The sequence below is a fragment of the Motacilla alba genome, chromosome 1A (assembly GCF_015832195.1).
Source record: "Motacilla alba alba isolate MOTALB_02 chromosome 1A, Motacilla_alba_V1.0_pri, whole genome shotgun sequence".
In the NCBI taxonomy this organism is placed as follows: Eukaryota; Metazoa; Chordata; class Aves; order Passeriformes; family Motacillidae; genus Motacilla; species Motacilla alba.
This window is the reverse complement of record NC_052031.1, coordinates 64,816,872-64,841,904: the sequence shown is the minus strand read 5'-3', so window position 1 is coordinate 64,841,904 and position 25,033 is coordinate 64,816,872. Positions and strand designations below refer to the sequence as shown.

General features: G+C 41.6%; 1 long non-coding RNA gene across 13 annotated transcripts in view; it reads left to right on the top strand.

Moving 5' to 3' along the window:
* The window catches only part of LOC119707810, a 242,900-nt gene that overhangs the window by 87,540 nt on the left and 130,327 nt on the right, over positions 1-25,033 (top strand). For all 13 annotated transcript variants that reach the window (XR_005258880.1, XR_005258881.1, XR_005258887.1 and 10 more), the window contains one exon: positions 21,056-21,119. This is a non-coding gene — a long non-coding RNA (uncharacterized LOC119707810). The remainder of the gene's footprint in view (positions 1-21,055; positions 21,120-25,033) is intronic.

The window sequence follows — 25,033 nt, the reverse complement described above, 5'->3', positions numbered from 1 at the left end:
CAAATGTGGATATAAACTTTTTACTTTATTTTCAAGTTGAAAAAAAAATTACTAAGTAGCTGGATTTTTTTTTCCTCATCCCAGTGGTAAGCTTTCTATTTCATTTCAGGCGTGTAACTTTCTCCAACTGTTAGATTTTATGTTTGAGCATTTTCCGAAGCCTTTCGAGATTTTAAGAGGGATTTTTTGACCATTTTGCTTTCCAAAATGTTGTCATTTTTGTCTTCAAACATTGGTTAGCTCTGCCTGGCCGTTCCTTGTCACCCTCCTGATACGCTTTTTAATCCTTCGCTCTCTGGTGGATTTGTCGGCGAGGCGAGCAGGGGGCCTGTGCTGTGGCATTGCAAATGCTGACGAGTCTGTCAACACTGGGTGTGCGATTGTCCCCCCGAGCTTACATCCAAGTTTGTTGTACCGAGCAGAGAATAGAATGTGGGAGAAGTTATTCTGAGTGTGTGTGCATGTGATTGCAGTTTCCAAGGAGACCACCTTCTTTGTCTGAACATGTCCAAAATGATTGCCTAATTGATCTCATCATGTGGGACACTCTGTCTGTCTTTCTGTCTGCTTCTCTCATGCGTTCGCTCCTCCACATTGTTAATCGGAAAGTAAAAAATGGAAAGTTATGTTCTCGCAAAGAGCCAAACAAAGCCATTAGCCTGGCCAAACGACAAGCTGGGGCTGTCCCTTAGTCAGAACCCATGGCCAGTGTGTCCCCAGTGTGGATGTGAGACATGTTGTTGCTACTCTTTCTCCCCAGTCTGCGCTCTAACTCGTGCATGGATGATGCCGAGCGCGTCTTTGAAAGAGACAGCTGTTAATGCTCCTACTGAATTTCCACTAATTATAAAATGAAAGGACTGGCTCTCTTTTTCTTCCCAAAGCTCAATAGTCTAGTTTCACTGATTAAAGAACCAACAACAAAAAAATCCCACAACACACAAAAAGCTCAGGGAAGGAGGAGACGTCAGCCAGTGCCAGTCCTGAAAAGCATGCTGATGTGCTTTTTTTGTTGCTTGTGGTTTTGTTAGTACTGATGATGTGCTAATGAAGGCCAAAGCTCTTTCAAATTTAGTCCCTTGACACTGGAACTGGAAATGAAGAGCTCAAGTTTAAAAACATTCCTGCTAAAGGGAGGAGAAGATTGCACAGGGCAGTAAGAATGAGGTGCTGCAGCAGAACTGGAGGTCACTGCATACTGCAATTCCTATCACTCAGGACTTTGGCCAATCCCCACTTTCTTGCTAAGCAAAAACTCCAAATAAGCTCAAGAGAAATTTAACCTGAACTATGGAAACACAATGTTGTGGAGACAGAAATTACATCACAGTTTAGTATGTAATAAAGCTTATTAGAGTATCGAATAAATATAGCAACTACTGGAAGAAATATTTTTTTAAATTCCCTCTGTGGTTTTATTTATTTATTTATAATTTTTATTACAGTCCTCCTCCGTAGAAATGCAGTGCTTAAAGAGGAACATCAGTTGCATAGCATGGTTTTGTTTGTTTATTTGTAATAAGTGTCTGTAATCTGTGTGAAAGTGGGGAGAGGGCATAGTCTGTGTCAGTTTATCTCCAGTGTGTCACACAGGGGGGGTAAATACCAGCTGGCACAGGAAAGAGGTCCAGGCACACGTAAGCCAATGGAATTAAGTGTGGACAGCTGGAGGAGAAGAGTGTGAGAAAATACATGGAGTTTGCAGGAGCCACAGCTCCCAACTTCCCTGGTGGCATTTACTGGAGAGAATATGATGAATCTGTCTCTTTATGGAAAAGTCTCCATGGCTGTTAGAAGCCAGTCCCTGTCTGCCTTTCCTACAAACTGGAAAGAAGGGAATGGTTTCAGAGGCTTTGACTTGCCAGTTCCTGCTGCCTCCCTGTCCTGTGAGCAGAGCTGGTGAGCTGCTGGGTTCAATCCAACAGAGTCTTTGCCATTGGACATCACCTGAGCACGGCGGGGTTACAGACTGCTCCTTCACTGCATTCACACGTCTTTGTGACATAGAATATTTTTTCCATGTTTGATAAAGACAAAAATTTAGGCTTGAGGATGACTTAAATGACTGAGAAGTCCAGGGCAGAGCAGAGATAATGTTACAGGCTGAGACCATTAGGTGGGACAGAGCAGGCTGGGGCAAACTGGGGTGAAGCAACAGTCAGTGCCTGGGGGTTAATTTAGTAGGCTGTTTAGAGAATGCTGTGCTGATAAAAAGATACAGTACTGTGGTTGTGAATCCTAAATGTCCATCACAAGCACTCTGGTCCTCCCTGTACAGCTCTGGGGAAATTCCTGAGCTGTATTTAATTAAAGCATGATAAATGGTGTATTTGAAAAAATAAATTTCTTTTCCCCTTCTGTCGCTCCCTTCTGGCCAAAGCCTGAGGCCATTTCATTTCTCTTCTGTTCTGGAAAAGTGATATGAAGAGGAGCTCATGTCCTTTTAATTTGAATGTCTTACGTTTCAGCTAAGAGAAATCAAATTTGTAGATACACTGGATTTATTTTTTTTTTTAATAATAACTGTTTAAACCTACTTGCATTCCATGCAAACGGGGTGCTGTTGAACAGGATTCATCCTTGGCAGGCTAGCTGTGAGGCAGCACTTTACAAAGTTTTCAGGGAGACCTGTTCCCTCTGGGAATCTGACAAGGGGCAGCACAGTGGCAAGAAGGAGCGTGCTTGCTGAGCAGCAGAGGTGCTGCTCCCACCTCAGAGCAGAGCAAAGCAAAGTGAAGAAGCAGTTCTCACCTCCAGTGTCTGCCCCTGCACCTACCTGGCCTCAATGCCCAAGGCTCCCAAGTGATGTGTGCCTTTATTTGCAATATGGCATGTTTGGAGTACTGCACAAACAGAGCTCCTCTATTTAACTTTAGGGTTGTGAAGTAAACATAAATAGACTTTTCTGGCCCACTTGACAAAATACATCTTTCTGAGCAAAAGGTTGAGATCTGTCAATCAGCTTTAGCCTACATTTGAAAACATCTCTGTATACTCTGTAGGAGATTCAACTGCTTTTGAAACATGTGTCAGGTATTAGACCACCAAGTCAGAAGTGACAGCAGTGCATGACACAACTGCCCTTTCACTTGTACCCTGAAAATCTGAGCCCTCCAGACATACTTACCTGCTTGCTGCCCTAATGTAATTGCTGCCAGAAGAGACAGGCCTAAACATTTCCTCCCTCCTGTTCCCTCCCCTCCCAATCACTATATTCCCTTTTCTTATCTCCTCCCACAGCATATTATCAAAAGATTTTGGGCAAAATTGTGCTCTTAAAGGGTGCTCCTGACTCACAGAAACTGTATTTATTATTATTTTATTATTTATTATTCAGCCAGAGTACCAAATACAAACTTTTTATTTGGTGTTTCCACACTTGCCATCTTTAAATTCTTTAGTATGATATTTTGTGCCAAACTTGGGCAGATCCAGCCCACCAGAGCCTTTCTTGTGGGAGTGCTTATTAAACTGAAGTTAATGAACAGTAACCATGTAAGAGCTTTCACCTAAGGCAAATTATTTTTATTGCCATTTTTAAAGTATATTCTATAGTACCTCAACAAAATACGTTTTTAGTAATCTTTTTAAGCTAAAGTATGGATTAGAAGAGGTCTTTTTTTCTAACTTTATATCTAGCTATTGTACGTGCTTTGTCTTTGGCACATACACTTTCCAGAACACTACTTTTGTTGTGATTATAATCAAGAATTTGATTTATATAATTTTTATAGTTCTTGATTATAATCAAGAATTTTGTTGTGATTCTAATCAACATATTTTTTTCAGTATTAGGAAATATTTTTTAATTTGGTTAGGACTGGAGAACAATTTACCACAGTATCAGGCAAGTCAGGAAACCCCAGCATTTGCTTTTCACATGGTCTGGTATCTCCCATAAGTAAAGCAAGCTGAGTGCAAGCATGTTACACACACGAGGCAGGAAGGCACAGATGGGATTGCTGTTCTTCCTCACTGGAAGTAAGAAAGTTTATGAGGAGGTAGATTCGAATTAAGTAACTCTGTATTTTTTATATTTTAACATTTGGTTTCGCCTGAAATCTTTAGTGATTCTTTCTGTAACTGATTTAATTGGTCCTTTCTGGCTCTTTCTTTTCTTCCATGACAGAGAGGTCTATTCTGTTTCAGTACATGGTTCTAAGGGTATGTGGAGCAGAGAGAACACAGCAAATATGTTTATTATTTTACTCAATTTGAGTATTTTGTCAACTCTTTCTCTCTTGCCCACTATTTTGAGTAGACCATGGCTGTTTTCTTGCATTTCAGCGTCAAAGGACTGCATTTTCTGAATGAGACAATATCCCAGATGTGTCTTCAGACCTTTTAGGCCCCTCTTAAGGCTGTTTCTCACTGTTCTGAGAGCCTAAGTGCTAGGGACAGGCTGTTGTGATAGCCACCCTGCTCCATGGACAGGAATCAGTACATCAGGGCAGCTTTTTCTCACTCTCTGTTTTAGTATGTGAACATTTCCAATCTCATAGTGGAGTCAAAAGGTGTAACTGTTGAAAAATCAAAATAATACAAGATTTTGATCAGCCTCACAGAGTGTTCGGAGCCAGAGATGTGTTTTCAGAGACCCACTTACAGTGAGTATTGGCACAGTAAGTTCTCCCCATCTAACAGAAAACTACCATCCCTGATGGTACTGATAATTAATTAATTATGTCACCTGTGGCACCACTTGTTAGATTGCCTTTGAAAACAAATTGTCAGAATAATAGCACTTCATGGATATTTAGGAAGTTATAATTAAAATTATTCTTAAAACTATCACTTCCATTTCCCTTATGATTTTCTAATTTAAACATTTCTAAATAAAAATCAGAAGCAAAACAATTCTTGTTCCGTGTATTCTGGTTTTGCTACTCCCACAATAGTACAGCTTAATGTGCAAAAAAAGAATTTTCCATCTTAGTCCCGAAGGGATTTTAGAGCTATTCCTGTATTTGACATACTCATAAGGAGGCACTATTTTATTGTGCTAGGTACTGCATAAACAGAATAAAGGATGATCAAAGCTTTAAAACTTTTCCATCTTTTTTTCTCCTTCAGTACTTGTCCGAGTTTTGTGATTGACAGAGGTGCTGATGGCAGATTCCCATGGTATTCCCTAGTGGTCACCATTTTGCCTGAATCTCCCTCTTGTGTGTATGGGAGAAGAAACTCATCAGGTTTGGCTGATTAGTTAACTCGGTTCTGTGTGGAAGTAGGTGGTGTGGGCGTGGAGATGGTAGGAGTTAATTAAGAAATATCATATGGTGATGTCTGGCTAAGGCCCTTGGGGGATAACACTCACTGAATATTATCAGGCTTTGTCCCCAAGGCAAGGTTTCACTGGCAGGAGGAGGGAACACGTTTTTCTTGAGCCATAGTACCAGGATCATCCCATTTTTCAGTAGTTCTGCAGTGCCAGTTCATTCTGATGCGTGGGTATGTGGTGTCCTCGTGTATATGTGTGCACACCAATATCCAGAAATAAACCATAATTGGCCATGGACCGTGCAGCAGGTTCATCCATGTGGAGTCTCTGAAAGAACTCTCATAATCTCTTCTTGTACCTTAAAGTTACTCTTAACAAAACACACACACATCTATGTCTCTGCCAGGGACCTGTTTCATTTTGTTCCCCTTTGTGGATGTGGAATTTCTCCCCCAAGGAGAAATTGTGGAATTTCTCCCCCAATTCCCAGGAATCCACAACAGTCAGCAGTGCAGTGGCATGTTGTAAGTTCTGCATGAAACAAGTCTCCTGCTGGAGAGGAGAAAGTACTAGGTTTTTTTACCAGTTACAGCTCAGAGAACGGTATTCAAATAATGAGTTTTGCACATTAAAAGAAGCATAGGTTTTTTTAATGTGCAAAATTATAGTTAGGGTTATAGTTAGCAATTTTTAATATATTTTTTTCTGTTTTCTTTTCACTTCTGAGGTTTTAGAGAAGCACTTAACAGAGTGTAAAAGAGGAAAAATACAAAGCTCATGGTATATTCAATGTATATGCAGAAGATACAATGTCAGGTGTGGTGCTGTTTTATTGGCATTCAGTTCTGAGGGTCTGTATTGCTCTGCGCTTCACAGTTTCAAGGTCTCATGGTTAGCAGGGTAGACAAAAAGCTGTTCTACCACAGCATCTCCACTCTGTGTGATTTCTGCAGGATATTTAGTGTGCAGATAGAACTTGGTGTACAAATTACCTCTCTTTCATTCTTAAGCACAAAGAGCAATGAAAAAGATTTATAAATACATGGGATTATAAATATGCCTAACATTTTTCATTAAGGCAGTTTTTTTACCACTTAATTGAAAGTAAAGGGATAGAAATGAACAACTGATAAATGGATGACAGTGCAGTGCAGAGGGTGATTGTTGAAATGCCGAAATGCCTGAAACAAGAAGTCAGTTGTACATGGAGTTTTATACTAAAGCAGAAGGAACGAGAAAGCTTTTCTTGTGTCTGTCTTGTAGCAGCTTTTCTTGTGCTGTACAGCAGAGGATTTTGCCCTGTGGAACCCTTCAATGCACAGGAAGCTGTCCCAAAATTCAGACTGTAAAATAATCTGAAGTCTCTCATCCTTGAAATTCTAGTCATACGGCACAAGAACAGCAGGAAGATGATTGGTGGGAAGGGAACTTCCCCTGGAGAAGTCACAATCTTGTCATTTCATTTAGCAAACTTTCATCAAACTAATGTTTCATTAATGACAATGTGGAACAGTTTTTCCCCTGACTCAGATGTCTGCATTTTAAAATTGAAGGGAAAACCCAAAAAATGTAAGTGAGGCAAAGGGACACTTAGGTAAGGATATTAAAGAAGTGGCAGCTCAACTCCAGTATGAGAATGCAAGTATTGGGATGTAAACACTAGTCTACATATACTGTGCTAAAATAATTCTTCTACCTTTTGGTTTGTGTCTGAATTATTTTCCAAGAGGCAGTTTCAGAGGAATAAATAAGAAAAACTTGTCTTTTCTCACAAGACTACATCTTTTTTCTTTTTTTTTTCTAAGACCCCATGAATATTTGCCTAGATTTTCTTATGCTTTCTTATTGACCTGAACAGAAAGTCCATGTAAGTACTGAATGGTTTTGGCATTTGATGGTGTCTTTTACAAAGCATTTTAGATGTTACAAGTGTTCGAGCAGTGAGATTTCTTCTCCAAATCAAACCAAATTTCATTAAGTTCCAAGGAAAGTCTGGTAAATTCCTTAATGCCCTTACGTATAGTGCCAGTGTTTGTTGTGGCTGCTTATAAAAACTGTAACAGGAGCCACAGATTAATACAGATCCTTTACAGGTCCTCCTGCTTTTTGACTTCTGAAAAAAGTACTGCAATTCCATAGTATGAGAGTATTAAATGCAAAGAAATACATGGCTAAGGCAGCTGCTGTTATAGTTAACTCTGTATTCCCCCTGCATCAGGCAAGGCAGAAGTTGTCCTTGGAGGATTTTACAAAACTGGTAAATCATTTCTGCCACTACAAATACAGCTTGTGTAGCACATTGGTCTGTGTCTTTCATTGTGATGCATCATGTTCCGTAAATAAATCAGGATGCCTGCTCATCTGATGGCAACAGCTGGGCTCTTGACACCCCAGCTCACCAAGGGTTCACTTCTGCAGTTTTTTTTCTACCACAGTGTTTAGTCCCACATGATTTGCCCTCACCTACATTACAGCTTTCTGAAATGTTATGGTGTTTTTATGCTAAGGCCCAAAAAACAAGAGCTCAGTATCTGGTATTCAAAACTGGAGCTGGAGTGCAAGTTGCAAAACAGATGACACCCAGAAGCTCAGTGTTTTAGGACTTTGGCCACTCTGGGTCTGTGAGAGCTGGGTGCTTTGCAAATCAGGCCCTAAGAAGGATGATCTCCTTCAAAAAATGTGACCCTAAAGGGCTTGGCAATGTCCATTCCACTTAAAAGTGTAGAGCTCCAAATTCTTGAGTTGTCTGTTCTTGTGTTGGGAAACAGCCCCTCCTACCCAAGGGAGCGTGGCCTGACAAAAAGTGCATCGAGATAATAAAGTGCATTCCATGTTTCATAAAAGGGCAGATAGAAATACTTCTAGCATAAATTAATGCTGTGTTTTGCTGTAAGAAATTATGATGTAGAAGGATGGTAGACATTTGCCTCCTTTGTTTTGTTTATTTTCATCTTGAAATTTGGACCAAAGAACAAAGCTCAAAAGTAGCATATTTTATTTGTGTGTGTGTGTGTGTAATATAGGGCTATCACAATGCCTTCAGATTGAACCTGTAATTCATGAATAGGATACAATGAAATTGTATTTGCCCTGTGACACATACTGTCATTTTCGCATATGAGGTAAAGTTACCCATCTTTCTTTCCCTCAGATCAATACCATGAGCATTCTAACACAAGGACCTGCTACAAATGAAGGAAGGATAGAATATTGTGGTGGTTTATTCTAAACACTCCTTCAGAATGAACAGGATTTTTTTTTCTGTGTTTTTTCACTATTATGTTGTTATCTGGGTGCCTGATACCTGGTCTGGATAAGTGAGATTCCAGCACACCCAATATCCAGAGATGCAATCAGTTCAGATACAGAAACTCAAAAAGTCTCCTTCAAAGCCTGTTACAGTGCTCCTAAAGCACGACTATGAATTGTCTCATGAATCCATGTGGTTTATGTATTTGTGCTAGAAATAAAACCACAAGAAAACATAAATGTAGTAGCATGAGCTCACCCTGTAAAAAGCAGAATGGAGAAGTGAGCTAAGATAATCAGGCCACAGAGAGAAGACAAGGCTCTTTTGCTATTGTGTTACACAAAAAATAAGCAAGGAAAGGATGAATAAACTTTCTACAACAGAAAGTTGTTGAAGGAAATGTGTTCATGTCAAAGTAGAATGATTTTTGAGACTCCTGTAGTTTTTGAGGGTACTGGAGTAGTGAATGTATTTAATGTTTGATCATCTCTGTAGTTCTCAGTTTAGCTAATGTCTTTTTTAAATGGTCTTAGTGAAGTGTGTAGAAATGTTAAGTTAAAAGGCACATAGAAGAAATCAGCAGTTGAAACCATCCAGAAGATTGTCCACAGCAAGGGCATACCAATATTTTAGTTTCCTCAAAAAAAAAACAGCTATGTAGGTGGATTCAGTTTGGGACTAAATAAAAGTATGAAGTATGTCTGGAAGTCTGAATATAAAACAATCAAGAAGGTTATGTGGAGTATGTGTGTATTTTTTGTGCTCTTCCCAGCGTTGGCAGTAACTAAATGATTTGATTCTTGGAATAAGGAGGGACATAACTCATGTATTTATTTGGGGATTTAGTTTGGGTTAGTATGTGAATTCTTTTACTTTTCTCCTGATTTCAGTTGTTTCTAGTGTGATCTGCCACAATCTCAGAAAAAGTAATTTAAATTTATTCTATATTGTCATCTGTGAGTGAACAGCCTGGAAGTGAAAATGCTTCTCTTAAAAGTGAGGCTGATTTACAGAAAATTTTATTAATAGCCACCTCTGCCAGGGCAATGAGGCATATGAAATGCATCCCCCCCCTACTCCTGGGGTGTCCTGAGCACACGGTGACAGAGCCTGAGCTGGGGTCCGTGGAACGAGGGAGGTGATTTAGCACAGCCCAGGGCCGGCGTGGGAACTGCCCCCACCTCACAGGCAGGCTCACACTGCCCCTTGCAGAACAATCAGGGGGATTGTGTGGCTTGGCTGTTCAGTGCAGCGTTTGGAGACTTCCTAATGATCCATTCCAAATGGTTTGGCCAGGCAACCCTTTTGTACAGCTCGGCATATAATCTTGTGTGCTTCCCACTTTGTGCTGTGACCGTGCCTCTGCTTACACGGGGTTTGACCATGATCCTAAAAACAAGAATCTTTTACCTCAGTCATGAACTTACTTTTGGGAATATTGGAGAAAGTATCAGAACACAAGAAACATCTTTATTTAATTGACTGAATAATCAAAAAGACTTGTCTCCCTTGTCACACACAAGTGAGTCTCATAATAATTGTGCAAATCCCTTCACATTTATTTCAGGTTTCTAAAGCTCTGCTATATAATTCATGGTTTACAGCAGAGACCAGAAATTAGGAGACTGGATCCTACTTTCATTGAAGCCAACAGCAAAACTTGAACCAATACCCTTGTAAAAGGACAACACACTATTCCTCAAGATCCATTAGCTTTCTCAGTATAAACCATTTTAGTATCTGCTCTCCCTCTGTCATGTGATTCAACTAGGAACTGGTGGCACCAGTGAAGTGAATAGGTAAACACAATTACACCTTACTGTAATGGGTCTGGGGCTCATGAGAATCCTGGTTCCAGCACTCACAAGTCTGCATGGCAGCATCTTTCCCAAAATTGACCTTTGGGCTGACTAATGAAGGATGCTTATGTTATAGCTGGCACAGAAGAAAGAGCAGTCTGGAGGAAGGTGCTTGTGATCACCTGTGATCTGATGGAAGCAGTGCAGGATTTCTGTGCTGTTGCCCATGCTGTTGGGTTGGAGATAAGAATGAGGTGTACTGCTGTCCTGGGGAGATGCAGCAAATCATTTTTCCAAAGAATTGTATTGTCCCCTCTGCCTTACAAAATACGGCTCAAGGGAAATGCTATGTATAATACATTCAAGAATAAATATGTTCTTAGAAAAATATTACCAAATGTAACCAAGAAAATACTTTCCTGGAAATAAGTGCACTAAACTGAACTAAAGAATTACCCAATTTAAACTTTTCTTCAAAGAAAACACTGTCTGTGACACAGCAGTGCCCACTGCGAGTTGCAGGGGTTGCATCAAATGCAAAACAAAAAGAAGTGAAACCCAAGAATTTTACTACAACATGTTAGGACTATCAAAGGTATAAATTTTGATTATCTGATCAGAAGTGTAAAAATTTATTTTTCCCCCTAAGTTTTGCTATTTAAATTAATGGAAAATTACTGCTTTTAAGTTGGCTGCACCTGACAAACACCTATTTTTTACACAGCGATCCATGCTTTTATATCTTTAACCATGTGTGACTTGATCTGACAGAACTTCACCAACACCTCTTGCTCCAGAATGCCTTCACACCCCAAATCCTGTGGCAAAACCCTTCCATGGCACTCCTCCTGAAAGAATACCTTCTCTCACTGTCCTTTTAAAATTTACTAGTCACTTATACTTCTGTCAGGTTCTTGCTTATAATATTCTGAGAAATGCAGTGTCAATATGGGTTGTCCCTTTTACAGAAGAGGTTTACCAGGTGTGCACAGGTTTATATGACAGCTGGTCACTCTCCGGAATGGACTGGTACAAATAACCTTCAGTTTTTAGACTGGGGAAGGAAACCAAACCACCTCAGTGGTAACAGTTCAATCCAAAGTACTCTGCAAATGCTAAGCAATTTCTGAGACTGAGTTTGGATTAAATCCTATCTACAGTCCTTGTTTATCTATTTTACTTGTTCTTTATACCTCGTCTAAACAAGCCTGTCTGCACAAAATTAGATGCAGAATTCAAATCTTGAATTATTTATAATTTTAACTTTTTATTTCTGAACAAAATACTGCGTTGAGGACAAGATTTACTCTTTTTGTCCCAATGTGGGTGTCTTGGTTTCAAAGACAGGTGTTTGCTAAGGAAGGCAGGAACCGCTCTTAGAATGGTAAAATATTACTTCCTTCCCTTGTAATTATTATAACTTTGAAATTAAGGGGCTTTCAGTCAAAGATATGGGAAAAGGAGTGTCATTTCTTTACCAGTGTGTGTATATGTGTATAACAAGGAAAACAGGCAGAACGCAAACCCGGTCCCCGCCTCTCCCGGCTGCGCTGCAGTTCCGGGCACAGCCAGCAGGGGCGCTGCTGGCTCCCGGCCGGGCAGGGTGGCTGCAGTGATTCCCCCGCGGCTGCAGGGGGCGCCGTGGCGCGAGCACCTCTCTGCGCGCGGGTACCGGCGGGCGGGATGGAGAAGGGGCTTCCTCTGCAAAGCCGCAGGGGCGGCCGGTGCCGCTGCTCCCATTGCTACGGCCGCAGCGGGAACCTCGGAGCGGCGGCTGGAACAGCGGGGACAAGCAGGCCCTGGAGCAGCAGCGAAATGTATGAGAAACTCCACAGCTGTAGCAGGAGCCGCGGGTGTCCTGGCAGGCAGGGGGTGTGGGGTCACAGTGTAGTGAAGAACCCGGAGCAGTGGCAGGGAAGCGGCGGGGCTGGGCAGCGGCAGCCGGGCTCTCAAACACGGCCGGGAGAGGCTCCCTCACAGGGGCTCGGGGTCCCGGGTTTTCCCCTGAGGCACCCGAGTAGATGGTGAGGGTCCTTCCTAGTGAGGTAAGGTCCCAGTGCAGTGGCCGCTCTTACGAGCAAAGGCTCACCCACAGTAAGGAAGAAGCAGTACAGGGCTGGGCTCTGCTGGTGGCAGTGAATTCTCCCACAGTAACCAAGAGCTCAACCTTTCTCCCCTGATGCAGACAGCAAGAGAGTGAGAGGAGCCCAGCCCAGCTCAGCCCAGTCCAGCTCAGCTCAGCCCAGCCCCTTACCCCCAGGCTAAAATCTCACAGTAACTTTGCCCTTCTCAAGAGAAAAGCCCCCAGGTAAGAGAGTAGCCAGCTGCACCTTCCCCCACTTTGGCCAATTCCTGTGTCTCGCTTAAGTACCGTACAATCATTAGTGTTTCTAAGCAGCAGATGAGACAAAATTCCATGAGAGAAAGAAAGGAAAAATCCTAACCCCCAACAGTGGGATAAGTCTCTTGTGTTCAAATAGGGATGAGTTAAACTAAAGCTGAACAGTGAGTGAATGAGAAAATTTGCCAGCTCACAGGAACGCAGGAACAGGGATGATTTCTCACATTTACTAATCAGACATGCTGAAACTGTCTACCAGAGATAATTTTCTTTGTAAAGAAAGGAGACTTCCAAATCCACAGCACAGAAAATTCTAAAAGGCGCATAAAGATGTATGGGCCCAGTTTCACCCTTGAGAATGCTGCCGTAGGGAGTGGCAGAAGGAAACCCTGGGCCATCTTCATACTGCGATGGGTGGAAAATCTGTGCTGCCTTTGGGATTCAAAAAAAGCAACAGCCTGCTAGGAACAGAAAAGCGCTGGCCAAGAATTTCAGGACAGTGGACCTAAAAGGTGGTTTTCTGAGCTCATTCTTGAGCTTACAGTATGTGTAAAGCTTCCTGTGTGTGTCCTTCTGCTAGTGCTGGGTTTGCATTTGTCTCATCCGCGGCCTTCCTAGCTTGCTGATGTTTTCATAGCACTCAAAGCATTCTGATTAGTACCTTTTTGTAGTACATCTAATCTCCACTGTTGATGATTTCCTGATCTCATGTGAAGAAATTTAATCAAGAGACCCTTGGACTGAAAAGGCCATTTAGTCTGAATTTAAAGTTCAGTTGACCAAAACACCTACTCAGGTATTCTTCTTGGAGAAGGGCAGAAGGGATCACTGAGAAATTCTCCTGTTTCAAAAGAAAATGCTGCGAAGGCCTTTTTTTCCCCCACTGTTCAGCTTCCTGTAAGACATGACACATATGTGAAGTGTCATGTAAATCCAAGCTCTTCTGGCTGGGTGTTCATAGTATCCCCTGTGGGTCCACAGGTTGGCTTTGTCACCGGTCATGAAAGACTAAATGGCTTTGTCATGTCTGTTTTTGGCATTAATAAGAATTTTCAGTGCTTTCAAAAAAAAACAAGGAGACAAAAAAACACAATGAAGGGAACTGTGGTGTCTACCACTGCTTTATTAGCTTTACTTGTAATCAGTCATGGAGCTGTCCAGTGGAGCAGACCTTTGGGAAAATGTGTCCCACCCCACAGCAAACAGTCCTGTGAATGAGTATATGGAGGAGGTGATGTGAACTGAGAGCCAGGAGGTGCATGGAGCAGTGCCCTGACCCAGGAGAGACTGAGGCAGGCTTTTCTGTGTCAGGTTTGATTGGTTTGAGTAAACAGAGCCTGTGCATTTCCGAGAGGCTTCTAACAAATGTGTGAGACATCCTGCAGCCCTGTACCGGAGCAGGGCCACAGCTGGGAGCTCACCTTTCAACTGTGCTTTGCCTGCTTCCATATTTCAAAAGTTAGCAAGGATAAGATGAAAGTTTTAGATAAGTTAATGCTTTTGAAACTCATGTGACCCTTCAGGTTCTTGGAACTGCAGCAGGAAAATATTTTAAAAAAAAGAAAAAGCATAGTTGTTTTTCACATTGTAGCAAGTCGATAAAAGCTGTGCATTTTAACGTACACTTCAGAGGTAAACTCCTTTTAATCCTCAGAATAAATTTGCTGTATCACATTAAATGTAAAAGAGACTTTTTCCACATCTTTATGTTCTTGCAGAACTATCTGTTAGTTGTTTCTAAGCTAGAATAATGGTAATTTGATTCATTCTTCATCCTTGATTTCATCACATGGCAGAGTATTGCTGACACTCTGCCACACTAACACCTTTAGCAAACGTGGATTGAAAAAAGCCAAAGGAGGAGCGTGCCTTTCATATTCTCCTAGTTGTCTTTCTCCAGGCTTTAGCTGCATAATGCCTATAAATGCTGCAAATCCAGACACATTAGGATCAATACCAATGCCACTGAAAAGTATTTTAAAAACAAATTACAATTAGGGGATACAAAATTTACACAGAAATGCAAGGAAGAGACAACCGTCAGTGAGTTTCAATGAAATACCTGCTTTCGTTTCACCATTTTCAATTTCAACATGGCAGAATTTAATTTATTTTTGGAATGTGTTTTTGCTTTATAATGAAACCCTATGGATTGAAAGCTTCAGCCTCTGCATGTTACATCTTTTGTGGTCATCAAGGACATCAAGGATCCTCTTGTAATGGCTCTAGAGGTGGAGAATGCCTTCTGTCACCTCAGAAGACAATTCCTATCGTCGTTTCTTGTTCTTCTGGCCGCAGCAGCAGCTCAGAAGGCAAGTCACACTTGGTTCCTTACAGAGGCAGCTGCTACTCATGGGATGAATTCCAGCCTAAAAACCCTGTGGGCTGCTGCAAGCCCAAATCTCCTGGATGTCCAAGACAGTTGGGGATACGGAACTCCTTTCATAAGGAACATGCCAAAATGGCAGGTTTTTAAGTTCATTGCTGGGAATTCCCCATGGATATGTTATTTATTTTGAATATCTTTTGCATCTGTCCCTGCATGTAAGTCAGTGATTCTGAAGTGATTCCACATGCAGCCAGAGTCTGCTTTAAACCTTCCAGTGTGCACGTACATTGACATTTGGTCCAGAAGAGACTTCCCTCTTCCTGTGCAAATTCAGTAGCCTCTTACAAGGGTTCTGCCTTACCTTTTTCTCCCAGGTGATAGAAATGTGAGCTTCTCTTTTTGTGGTATCTTTTAAGCTATTCTGGCTGCCAGTTGTCTCTGCTTTTTTTTTTTTCATGAGGGAATGGAGGAATGTTTATGAAATGGTTGTATGTCATACGCACTTTAATGGAAACTTGAGACAAATCTTCTCAGCTTTCCTTAACCCTGTTCTTAAAAGCCAGATGTTGAAAAAGTTTCAAAAATGTATCTGTCATGCTCAGAATCCAAGCATTTGCACACAATCAATTTTAGACACGCAAGTAGTTTGCTGAATGCAAAAAGACTAATGGCATCTGCTCGTAGGGCTGATGCTCTGAGCTGGATCCTTTCTGCTTTAGGAGGGTGAGATCTGGGGACTAAATCTCCGTTCCAGACCAGGAGTTTGCTCAGCCCAGGCTTCCGGCAGTGAGCTGGTGATCTGAGTGCTCATCATGAGGTGCCCCTTTTTCTTCATTGCTTCCATCCACAGCTTCAGGGAATTAGATGGATGAATACCTGAATTAAGGGAGGATAAATTAGACACACAAATTTATCTGATAAGGTGAAAGTGCTCAGGTGGAAGTCTGGGGCCAGACTCCATCCCTAGTGGCTCTGCCTAGCACAGCTGGAGCACTGAGGTAGCACCATATTCCCACGGCATTCCCGTGCTCTTGTTCAGCCCTCTCCATCTGCACAGGGGCTTAGGCTGCTTTAACTGGCCTCTGGTGAAGGTGGACCAAGGGAAGGCTGCTTGGTCCCATTCAGTCACAGACCTGTACTCAGTCAAATACAAGGAAAGCGAGGGCATGCAAATACTTTGGAAAAGAGCCACCCACTTTCCTGTTTTAGCTCCCTCATGAAGAGAAGTTATTTGTTTCACTGAGTAAATGCCCTGCAGTGGTGCCTTGCTTCCTTTCTCTGATTGGAAAAGGTTTTGTTGGGTTACTGTGTCTTGGAGCGTTGGATCTTCCCCGACTGAAGTTTTCTTTTGGGCCTGCACGGAAGCTGGAGTACTCGCTACCTTCAGTTATCTCCCTTCACTGAGTAAAAATGCAGGAATAGTGTTCCTATTAAGTAGATCACTTAAATATCCCGGAATTTTTGTGGTCAAGCAGACCTTTTACTCTGGACACACTTTTCCTGGAGTGTAGTGTAGTTCAGTGCTAGCAGGCAGTTGGTTAGCATATGGGGTCACAATGATTAGAGTGGTCAAGGCTTTGGCTCTCGAGAGGGTCCCATGGGAACGGCACAGCTGCAGGCTGCAGGGCTGGGACTCGGTCGAGGGGTGAGAGGCCATTGTGAGTGAGGAGAGAGTCGGCTGGAAGTGAGATTGTGATTGGCTGGAGGAATGCATGGACAGTGATGAGCAGGAAGCTGATTGGCTGGAGAAATGCGTGGACAGTGTAGGAGCAGGAAGCTGATTGGCTGGGGGAATGCGTGGGCAGTGTATGAGCAGGAAGCTGATTGGCTGGGAGGACGTGTGGCGTGCAGCGTGGCAGCTGAGCCAGCCAATGGGTGCCTTCTTTCTGTTAAGGTCTGTTAAGTCTCGGTTTGGTTTCAGTTATGTCAGGTTGAAATTAAAGGCATGAAAAGGGGCCGATTTTTACAATAAAGAGATCTCCTTCAGATACATAAGGGGGTCTGTGTTGCTTTGTTCCCCACTGCTACAAGCATACAATCATTTTTTAGGTTTGTAATTTACTGTAAGTTTGCTTTTAGGTCATGAAATTTCGTGGCTGAAGCCGATGGGACTTCAGACAGTGCAGTCCCTGATTTTTTCAGCGGCTAATTTCCAGCCTGTTTTTAAAACTGTGTGTTCTTGTTTTAATAGTTAGATAATTTTATTCCAAATTACTTTATATTGTGGAATTTTAGGTGAAGTATAAAAAAAGAAAGATGGTGCTTTTTTTTTTCTGCCATAGTCTGCACTTTATGTCTCCGTCAAGTGCTTTTCTAAAGCTGTTTTTCCCAGACTGTGTGTTTTGCATGGGTGGGACAGTGGGTTATTGTTAGCCTGTTAGACACAACTCGGCTTGAATACCCTTCAGTAGTTTGGGAGGCAAGTCAGCTCTATTTGCATTTGTTCCAGTCACAAAGGTTTATAGGTCAGCAAAGGCTGGCTGGAAAAATTCAACATGCCAATGCACTATTCTTCTATGGTTGTCAGGAATTCAAACGTGCTGGTTTTTATATTTCTTCTTGGTCATGAATATATGATTGCACTGTCTGAAGTCGCTTTGTTTCTTCAGAGCTTGGTACCAGCTGGGACTAAGATGGAGGATGTGACTTGATGCCAGCTTTCCCCCCCTATTTTGCCCGCGCTAATCAGCAGCAAATCAAATGTCCGTGCGTCTGGAGGCAGTGAGAGGGCACTGCTCACCACTGCACTGGGGTGCTGCCGGCTTTTTCTGTTCTGTGAAAAAGAGCCCAGCTGAATAAAAGATGACATTTGTCCTTTAACAGAAAACATTGCATTAGCTTAATCTCCCTTCTGGTTTGGGTTTGGGTGCTCTTTTTCCTTCCTGTTTTTATTTAGGTATGTTTGGGCTACATCCTGAAATGTTTCCTGCTTAGTTAGATGCAGAGATGGTGTGGAGACCTTCGTTTTTGTACAGACTGACAAAGAGTTGGCATCTTTTAGGATTCAGAAAATTGAAAACCATTCATATAGCTTTAATGTACACTCATGAAGATACCTCCTGAAAACTTTGGTATATCACCAACAGCCTGATCTTTTGAGAGCTTGCAATCAAAGCTTAAAATACGTACTAAAGACTGTCTTTCCCAAAGAAAGCATCTCCTTAGCTTTGTTTTTCATCCTCTAGTTTCAGAGAAGGTATGGCCTTTTGCAGTTCTTGAAATGAAATATAGATTTATCCTCTGTAATTCGATTCCTTCCAAGCTGCATTTTGAATTTTAAATGGTGTGTCTGAACGCATTGTGCAGGATACTATTGCAGTTTTGCTGGGAGCTGACATCTCATTTCCAGGCTGCCTCACTGTAGCCCATTACCCTGAAACCCGTAAGCCCCGCTTGAGCTGGACTGATTTTAACTCAGTTACAAAAACCACTTATCTTTATAGCTGTAGCTTGAGATCTGAGAATTTTCTTATGAAGGAATAAAATAATGCCAGATCTCCTTTTAATATGCTCATTGAAATGCAAACTGTGACCTTTCTTGTTGTGTTGTAAAGAGTCTTTCTGCAAAGTAGGGGCTGTTTGGGGGCATCGCATGTGCAGCCTGGGGAGGCAGCGGCTCCCCCTCCTCCTGCTGCCTCCATGGGGCAGCCAGGGAGCCCCGTTCCTTTTGAATGCAGGATCCGCTGCCAAGTTGGCACTATCGTTCATGTTTATAGATTTAAATTCAGCGCATGGCTTTAACTCTTCAGCTGCACTGGCTGCAAACAATCGCCCCAAACCAAATGCAAAGGTATAATCAGCTCATTGTCTCTGCCTTGCCAAGTTGCATCTGACCCTTGGAAATCCAGTTGGGAACGTTATTTTGAATGCCATCTTGGGTAGGCCACATGCAGAGAGCAAAAGCGTGTTTTACATGGAAATGTTTACAAAATATTAAAACTTTTGGGGGAAAAGCAGCTCCTAAAAGAAACATTTTTTTAAAATGACATAAAGTATTGAGGGGAAGATAAGCTGGAGTAATTGAAAAACACTCCACAGTTAGAATACTGGTAAGCATCAAAAAAATAGTTGTTTAAGAACCTTCTTTTTTCAGCTTACACAACTACTAATGTGGTGCAAGAAGCATAAAATTGTCCATCGCTGGAAATTAGTCTGAGAAGAACACGTCATCATTTGGTTGGAGGGTTTTTTGACTTCTAAAAAAACAGTTTGGCGTGTTTTACTAAATAAATAATTCAGTCAGTTTTGACTATTTTATTAAGCAAAATATTTTATCACTTGTAAAATAATTTTTAAAATGCAACCGTGATTGATTTATTAAGAATGTTTTCCACAATTAGAGACATACTGCTCCGTGGCTTTAGTATCTAGTAAAGGAGCAATGATAACCTGACTGCAAATGTAGTCATGCTCTGAAATCTAATGTGAATCTTAGCTTCAAAATGGATAAATAAATATTTAATACAGTGATTGGGTGAGGACCATCCACCCAGTGAAACCACTGGCTGAATCCCACCACCTCCAGGCACTGCTAAGGTTTGGGTACAGACAAAGATGCAGAGAAATGCAATTTCCAAGTTTTTAGCTGCAGCCTTCTATCTGAATCAAATATTTTTTTCTAACTTCCTAATGTGCTTCATACTTACAAGCACCTCAGTTATGACTCTTGGATACAAAAATAGTATGGTTTTAGCACCTGTATTCAATCATCTTAGAGTTACAACAGGGTTGGGGGGTGGAGGATTCACCTATTTTTTTCCCAACAATTTGCAAGGCATAAAGCACTTTGCATGTGACAAAATAGCTCTTTCATTCACAAATTATTTCCTTTAGCATTAAGTTCTGGATGCAGGTGAGTAGGGATCTGACTGTAAAACATTCCGTGTAATCAAAGGGTAATTCGATAAGTCCCTTTCTAGGATTTTAAGTATCTGCATAATCATGGATGTGATGTAGCCTATTGAAATTTCTTGGTAGCTAGCTCTGAAAAAAGATAAAGAGCAACAAAGCATCTCAGCTACATTGTTAACATGTAACTGTATTCTTATTTTAGAACAATAAAAATTTCTCTTATCTTTTTTCTTTCAAACCTGCTGAGTGTTATGGTATAGGATGCACTCAAAACAGCTTTCTTTTTGGCAATTTTTTTATTCTTTAAAGTGAGTAATTCTTTCATAGTGTATCAGATATACCACATTAATCATTTCTTGGCATTTTTCTTCTAATTGACACGTGTGTGTGTGTGTGTGTGTGTGTGTGTATACATCCGCATGTGCTCTTCCGTTGTTTCCGGAATTTTAAGGAGGTGAGAAGCACACAAACTGAAGAGTCTCTAATGGTTTGCTTGCTGTAGAAAACAGATTTATTTTTATAAAAATACACACTGTTTTCTGACCTAGTGTGAAAGATGCTGTATTTATATAAACGCTAATGTCGGAAACGCAGCTGTTACATTACTTTGTGCATTTATTGGTGTGGTTTCCACCAGTTCCTAAACCCCTTGGATCACTCCTAAGTGAAAGCCAAAGTTGCAGGCACAGCTTGGATGCCCTTGGGTGTGCTGGACTGCAGTGGATTTTTGGCAGTTGCAGCCATGATCGATTGGTGGATTTTTGGGTTTGGTTTAGTTTGGTTGGGTTTTGTGGAATTGGTTTTGAATAGTGGAGGGAAAATACAGAAATTGCATATTGAGATTTCAGTGCCACAGAAAAGGAGCAAGCAGAACACTGACGTATCACAGTATTTTTGGATGATGACAAATCCTTTCATTAGGTGTGCAGTGTGAGAGACCCTGTGGATAAGGTTGTTTAGAGTTTGCAGTTTTCTAGAGAGAAAAAATAATAAATCAGCCTTGGAGAATTGCTTTATTTTAAGGTGGGAAAAGGACGTAGGATTTTCTTACCTGGTGCTTTAGTTTTCCTCTACTTGTTCTCTTTGGTTTTTTTGTTTTGTTTTGTTTGGGTTTTTTGTGGGGGTTTTGTTTGTTTGTTTGTTTGTTTGGGTTTGGGTGGGGTTTTTTGTTTTTTGTGGGGTTTTTTGTTTGTGGGTTTTTTGTTGTTTTTTTTTCCCAACACTGATCTTATGATCAGTGAATCTCTCCCCTTGTGTTTTTCAGCACCTGCTAGGTCTGCCTCAGGGCTGATGGCTGTGTTCAGACCCCAGCAATAAACTCTGAAGAGGTAAGATCCATGGGATATTTCAGTATTAGAACAAATGGCCCTTTTCCTCATTGTGTTATTATGCAATTTGTAGACATCCAGAAAATCCAGGGATTTACAAGTATTTACATGCTCTGATAATGCCAACAGCCCACTGAGGAGGTGATCCCTGTGCCAGGAGAGGCCCTTATCCCAAGGCAGCTTGTCCTCCCTCCTCCTCCATGTCCCAGGAGCCGTGACAGCCTGTCAGTGTCTGCCTGTGTGGATGTGGCAGTGGCAGCTCGCTGACATGGATGTTGGCTGATCCCAGGATTGCCTTTTTATGCTGTGTTCCTTGCCTTGCCTCCCAGCTGAAGTCCGAAACCAAACAGTGACCGGGAGCTAGAGTTTGCAAAGGCTGGTCACTGCCAGGAGTGTTCTGGGATGGAGGGTAGAGGAGGGAATCGGAGACTATCAGTGTCAGTTCATGGACAGAAGAACTTTTGGGAAGCCTCATCTCTGTTCACCTCTTGCTCTGACTAAGGCATAGTGGGAAACTGAAAAGACTGATTCAGTTAGCAAACAGAACTTGGATCCCTGCAAAGGACCCATATTTTCCTCCTGGCAAATCTTTAAAAGATCAGAAAAAAAGTTTTGCTCTTACTGCCTTTAATGCACCCCATTCCATCCCCTGCTTCAGGACACAAATAGGTAATCTTCTTCAATCATACTGAGAAAATGGTGTTGGAAAAACCAAGAACGTGCCTGATTGTAATGAAGAATCCCCTTATGATGGTGACCATTTTTCATTATGAAAAGTTCTGGCTATGCTTTCTGTCCTGTGGGCCTCAGCACAGAGATGTACTGTCCCACTAAGCATAGCTTTACTCCTCATCTTACCCCGTGCTGTTGTTTTATCCCAGTACTTTTTCATTGATCCATTAAAATAGGAAATACTTCTGAACAGTTGCTCTCATTGAATTCAGATTCTCAGAAAAGTAGAGGCTGATTATAGTTTTTGCAATTAAAGTTTTTAAGAACATAACCAATTAAGTTAAAAATAGTTACTCTTTAGAAAGCATTTAGCAATCTAAAACCTAAACTTCAGTAGAATTTTGGGTAGTACTTCACTGCTTGGTGCACATCCATGTAGACTAACTGCACAATGAAATGTGGCCTCTAAGCAGAGGGGTTACTTTACACAACACTATTTGAAATTAATGTAATTATATTAATGCAGAAATCATGGCACTGTTTGATCCTTTTTCATTTCTGCTACCTACAGGAGTTTAAGGATATTTCTAGTGTGAACACAAGTAGTTCTTTGAGCAAGGGTTCTTTGAGGAATTGGGGTGGAGGACAGTCTCCTTTTGATTGCTCCATTTGTTTGTCCCTTCGCTGAAGCTCAAGTCAAAGGCACACACAGAGCAGCTGCACCTGACAAAGGGCATTTTGAATTTCTTGGCCCTGCCAGAGGTAGTGGAAAGGAGCACAAGAGCCTGTCCCACATAAGAAGTATCTCCCTTGCCAATATTGTTATTGACCTGTATTTCACACCGATTGCCCCCTGTAAGAACAGGATGTTTTGTGCACTTAACAATACCAAACCTAAACAGAAGTGGGTTTTATTGTGACCATGGTTCTCCTGTCCCAGTGCACTGTTCTGTGGCACTCACAGCTGGATTGTGTGCAGGAGCTGAAAGCCACTGGAGTGGAAGCTGGAAGAGTGCAATGGCATATGGGGGCCTGGAGATGAACCCAGGGTAGGAAACTGGTGAGACACGGGAGAAAAATTGTTTCTTTCCTTGTATCAAGATCTAGATCAGCCTGACCCCTCCATGCCCTTCCTGCTGTCACCACATTAGCACCAGCTTTGACACTTAGAGGTGACCTGTGAGACGGTGCAACCACAGGCTGAGAATGAGTAAATAAAATGTGGCATAGAAATATGTGGGAAAGGCAATGAGGGGATTTCCAGCCATATACATTTCATGTAAATTGTTTTTCCTTAGAGGAGAGATTTGCACTTGTTGCGTTTACTGGACTTGTATTTGCCCGACATGCAACTGAGTTAGGTGTTGTATATAGTCCCTCTGGGGTTTTTGACATAACCCAAGGATTTTTACTTTGCAGAGAATGTTAGCCTGGAATGTGGCCAGGTCTGACCACTCTGTGTAAATTTTGGGTGTCTGAAGGGGGGGATGCCATGCTTGGCTGGGGCTCCTTCTGGCATGTCTCGTGGGGAGTGTTCTCTTCCCTTGGTGAGGTCAGAGTGCTGCTGCTCTGAGGGAAAGCTCTAGCTAGGCACTTCTTATAGTGTGGAGGGGTCACTCAAAGAATAATTGCCATGACAGATTAATACTGAATTTTAATTACTTTTCATGGTGGTGACTCTGGTACTGCAGCCACTCTGTCTTTCTCTGTGTGCATCTGCTGCTAGAAAATTTTAAGTTATGCAAGAAATACAGGTGAATAATTTGCTCTGAAATGCATTTTATAATGCTTCACCTAAAAGTAGGTACATCTAAACAATGCAAAAATGAAAAAAAACCAAGAACCAACAGTAGTTGGCTTTTTTCTGATGGACATGCTTTCTTTATATAAGCTTCCAGGTGTACATATTGGTGCTGTGTACATGCTATGGACTTATTGTTGCTATCCTGTTTAGCAGCATGGTGATATCAGCTAGGGAAATTGCTTATCATGCATTTTTTGCATCAATCTAGCTCTTTCATTATGTTCTCTAACCTGCAAAATTTTCTGTTTCCTCAGAAGGGCAGGAATCTAACAGAAAAGTATTATCTACCACAAATAAGTTTTGGTTTTTTTTTCTAAGTAAAGAATTACAGTAGTTGCAGTATTCAGTCCAGAAGATATGGCAGAGTTTGAGGATCAGGTAATTTGGCAGAATATCAACAGTTTTATTCCTCAGGTGGCACTCACTTGAGTCTATAAAAGCGTTGAGATACCAGACTTTGGAAAATTGTAGCATTCCATTGCATAAGAAACAAGTAAAATATTTTTAGGGAGTTTAACACTTATTAGCACTCTGATCTTTGTACAGCAAAACCTTTGGTACACAAAGTAGCTGGTGTTAAAACGTTGAGATTAAAGTAGGTTGTATCAGCATTTCTGTCAGCATTGCATAACTCAAGGGGACTCATAAATCTGGTTATGCCATCCGTGTTTTGTAGTTAAATGTCCTGTGGGTTTAAGTATCTGGAAGATTATTTCACAGGTATGATTCCCACTGGCAGTGAGTGAGGGCCTGCTGCACACCTGGAGTTCTGCTATTGGCAGGGAAAAGCAGTGGAGACTGTGTGCTCCCATTCCTGCAGGAAAGTTCTCCACCTGCCTTTACAGAAAGTTTGTTCATCCAAGTAATTCACAGCTGCAGGGAGATGCTGTGTAACTGTGTGACATGGGCTGGTGACAGATGCTGTCACACTTCACTGGAGCATGTCAGGTGTCCAAACATTGGTCTGAGTAAGACTGCCAAAGGTTCTATTGTTATTGTAGTTTATTAGTTCTTGAAAGAATTTTAAAACAGAAAAATGAATTGACTTGCTAACTGCTAACACATTTTCTGAGCACTTCTGAATAGCTGCTGGCTACTGTCTTTGGATATAATAATGGATATAATAATGGAGTTAAAGCAAGTCCACCAGCAAGTGTATTGGAAAACTTTATGGATGCATAAAAAACGTGTGCTGTCCTCTGCTGATGGTGTGTACAGGCCTTTGCAGCCTTCTGAAAGCAGAAGATGCTTTAGTAATGTAATTTTATAGACAATACACACAATGAACATCCTGTGGCACTTCAAATTTGGTGAATCTACAGCCTGAATGAGAAGTTACAAATATGCACTGTGCTTTTAGCCTCCTGATGTGCCTTAAAACTTCTATGTCTTGGCTTATTTCTGCCTTCCAACTAGTAGTTGGCAGGGAAGACTGGGA